The sequence below is a fragment of the Pagrus major genome, chromosome 22 (assembly GCF_040436345.1).
Source record: "Pagrus major chromosome 22, Pma_NU_1.0".
Taxonomy (NCBI): domain Eukaryota; kingdom Metazoa; phylum Chordata; class Actinopteri; order Spariformes; family Sparidae; genus Pagrus; species Pagrus major.
In genome coordinates this window covers 6,570,473-6,574,998 of record NC_133236.1, presented here as the reverse complement: position 1 = coordinate 6,574,998, position 4,526 = coordinate 6,570,473, and positions in this window count along the sequence as shown.

The window sequence follows — 4,526 nt, the reverse complement described above, 5'->3', positions numbered from 1 at the left end:
AATGGGAAGCACACACTTCTGGAACTGATTCTGTTTTGCTTGTTAATGAGAGAGCTGATTTTGCAGCTAAACAAGCAGCCTTTTAAAACCGTGCTGATGCTGAGGAGCAAAATGTATGGGTACGTAAAGGTTGTACACAAAATGCGGAATCTGGCTTGTGGTTCCACCTCGATGGTCACCCTGTTTGTCCCCGTTTTCTCCTCTATGTGCTGGCCCATGTGACACATGGTCCCACACACGTAGGAAAAGGGGGGATACATGAGATAATTCGTTCACAATGGTTTGCACCCGGCATCACACAGGTTGCACACACATTAGTGGACAGATGCATGACATGTCGGCAGACCAGGAAGAAAGACAGTTCAATAAGACAATCACCTGCCACCGCCATTGGGGCCTTTTGTAAATATGCAAATAGATTTTGTACATATGCAAAGTTGCCAAGGTTACAGATACCTATTGGTAATCACTGATATGTTTTCCAAATGGATGGAAGCGTATCCAACAACAAGAGAAGACGCTAAAACAGTTGTGAAACGTTTGATAAAAGACCTGGTCCCTCGTTTTGGCGTACCGGTAGGGATCAGTAGCGATCGAGGGCCTGCGTTTGTAGCCAAGATAACTCAGAGTCTCGCTGCAGTGTTAGGATTCGAGTGGTAATTGCATGTTCCCTACCATCCACAGAGCTCAGGTCAGGTGGATAGAATGAACTCCACCATCAAAGAAAAGTTGACTAAAACCATGATGACAACAGGTTTGAAATGGCCAGATGCTCTACCCCTTGTGTTGTTCGCGATTCGAAGCACACCAAACAGAACGATCGGGCTTAGCACTCATGAGGTTTTGAATGACTGAGTATGTGAAACAACTAACAGACATACTAAGGAGATTTCATTTGCAGGTATCTGACAGGCTCCCGAAACCTTCAGAGAAACATATTTATCCTTTCCAATGTGGCAATTTTGTATGAATAAAATCTCTGGAAAAAGGAATCTTTTTCTCCTCGGTGGAAAGTACCATACCAGGTGCTACTGGTCACACGGACAGCCCTAAAGGTTGAGGGCAAAGCAGAATGGATCCATGCATCCAGATGCCAGCTGGCTCCTTCATCGGGGGGGCGAGGCCCAAAGAGAGGGCTAAAAAGTCTCCTCCTTCTTCTCCTGCTGATCAGGCTCTGCTAAGAGGCGGAACAAGGCGACCCTGGAGCTCCAGGTCAGAAGACAGAGAGTGAGGAAACGGACGAGTCTCACAGCGAGTACGAGGTCTCTCGTATTCAATCCAGTGAGCTGGGTGCCAATCCAGCACCACATGTGAAAACAAATGGTACCGAGATAGCGATCTCGGAACACAGAGAGGATGTAAGATGTACCACACACACACACACACAAGCACACACTCAACAACAGTTGACAACACAACAGACACAGAGAGGCATGGAGAACACACTGGTAGTACTACAGTACTACAGTGGCACTACAGTAACAGTCTAACATGTTCATCTGCAATTATGTTGCTATTAAGAAGATGAAACTCAGTACATGAGTTTCCCATGAGCATAGGCACAACATATTAAAGCATGGTACCGACAGGGCCAACGTGTGGCCATTAATAAGATGTCACTGAATCTCTTAAACACATGATTCAATTAGCACCAATTTCGGGTAGTACCATCGGATATCTATTGTCAATGGTGCTGTGAAATATAATATCGATTCTATCCTCAGGGGACGCTACGATAACAACATAATATGATATTTCTGCAATTCTGATACTTTTAAGAAGATGAAACTTGGTATACAAGTTCTCCATGAGCATGTGTACTACATAATAAAGCATGGTACCAACAGCGTCACCTTGTGGGTATTAAAATGCTGCTATGTCTCTTTGATGCATGATTGATTTACCAATTTTGGTTGGCACCATCAGAAAACAATCCCCAATGCTACTGTGAAAGGTGATATCATTCACCGCTAGGTGGCACATCAGTACAAATCAATGCGACAAATTTACCACTTACGGGACATTGATTATTGAAAGCGTTGCTCACCACAAGCAATGGCGGCAGATGCAGCAATCCCGTCTCTCACTCATGATTGTGCCTCAATCAGAGTAGGTTCACATCTCACTTACTGACTAACTAACTAACTAACCTGGGGTTATTCTATGTAACCAACATGTTGCTGTCACTGTGCTTTGGTGTGAGAGTTGTTTGGGCAGCATGAGACTAAAGGTCAAATTGTGTGCCACCGTCCAGAAGCATGAGAGTTGGCAAATGGGCAGCAACAGGCTACCCACTAACAAGAGGACTGGTTCGAAGTAAAGAAGGAGAGAGACACAGTAAACAGCAGCTTTTGATCTAATGGAAAACCTAGTAGGCATTACAGGGAACGGCCTCACGTTTTGATTACAACAGACAGGCAAAAAGAAAGGATGGACCGTGGATGGGCTAGAAGTGTCACTTTCTGTTCTGACTCCCAGAGCTGGATGGAGGGAGCATCCCATTGTAGCATAGCCAATTGCAGGGACACATGGGCTCTGGGTAGAATCCCACTTTGTTAAAATTGTTTTAATAGTCCTAAGAGAAAATGAAATATATTTTTCCATACTTGAATTATACTTTTAGCATATAAAGTGTGTTAAAAGTTTAAACAAGTACATTTCTTCTAGTGTTGAATAGTAACCATATAGGAACCGTGTATTGTTTGTTTCGTCTTCAATACATGTAATTAGTTAAAGAGTTGAAATACTAATGTGTTGAAAGTTAATTTCAACAAAGCATATTAATAAGATAACCTAACTAAATTTATAGTTAAGTGAATTTGTTAAAAGTGCACTATATTCTAAGTATACGTTTAATTATATTAATATACATTTTTCCAAAGTATATTAATGTCATTTTTTAAGTTTAACTTAAGTCATGTTTTAAAAATCTGTTTTAAGCATGGGGAGACAGAGAGCAAAAGAGAGTGAATTGTGAGTGAATGAGCAGAAAGAAAAGATAGATATCCTGATTAAACTCTGAGCTTCATTACAATACCTAAAGCCATGCCGCTAGCATGGCTAAAAAAACAATCCTTTTAGGTACAATTGCATACCTCTGAACCCTGTTTAAAGGCTAATCCTCTACAGTGACGACAAAGCTGAGGTTGAACGGTTTCAAGTAGAGATAAAATCTGTGTTGTGTGTAAGACAAACGGAAGCAGATGGCTGTGCTGTGAGCTTGCAGTGAACTGTGGTGTGCAGACATCCATAATCAAGTTTAGAAAATGTTTCTGGATCTTACAGGAGGAGCCATGTGGTCACATATGTATGCACGCAAAGACATGCGAATGCAAACCACATCTCTCAGCCTGTCTACTTTTAGTTTGGTGTCTTGATACTTGCTCACTCTAATAGACACAATCTCAAAGAGTCTGTGTGTTTGTGGTTTTGTGTAACCTGTTTAACAATTGCATAAAGAGAACAGTGACTGCACGACAGTGCATGAATAGAAATTCAGGTAGAAGCTATAAAAGTAGTGAACGCAGAAACAGACAAACCTCTAAAAACAGAGCTTTCTGTCTGGTCTCAAGTTTAGCTGCTGAGGACTCTAGGGGGAGGAGATGGGCATGGGTTGGCTGTGGTTGGCCCAGCTACTGAGCAGGCTAGACACAGCTGTGCCCTTCTTTGAGACCGTAGTGGAATGCATGCCATCCCAGGTTGGCACAAGTTTGAAATGAAAAAAAATAGAGGTCTGATCTCAGCAGTTTTGTGAGTACAGTGTTATTATAACTGATGACCAAACTACTTTAATGAGACCCAAGATATAGTATACTGGAATTAGTAAGCCTAAAATAATTATGAACAACTTGGTGTCTATATAACAACAGTTACACTATTTCAAATGTTTCTTAGATCACTACTTCATTACATTATAATGGTTGGTTGGAGTCTCAGCAGACATGGGTTAAGAAGGTCACCTCCAGGTTTCATTGGAGGTTTAATGAAACAGATGTGACTTATATGTCTGAGCATACATGTTTGAAGCAGAAACTCTCCAGAGGGTGTAGCTATCAAACAGGAAAAGCCGCCTTGTGTTAGTGTGGCTTCATGTCCATCCTGGTATTATTGTTAGCGTTGAACATGGGGATGGAGGAGAGCTTGGGAACTGCCAGCTAGCTTTGTTCTCTGCCATTGTTCATCTTCAGGATGTCCTTCAGGAATGTTGCACAGGAGGTCAGAGGAGCAGCTCTGTATTACTGTCTGGAGGGAAGCCAGCAGGGCCCAACTCCTCTGATGTCCCTGGAAGACAAAAGAGGCTACTAAACAGGCTACCTTTATTGTAACGGGATACAAACTGTTTATGTACTGCAGGATTTTCCCTAGGTTTCTGGACAGCTTAGGGGCTGTGTTTGTCGTGGTGGGGGGGTCATGTGGCTTGGGGGTCCTCCCCCTCCAAAAAAATGAAGTTATTTAATCAAATACTATGCATTTTTACATAATTTTAGACCATTTTCATATTTTGTTCCGTTTCTTTTGATTAATGA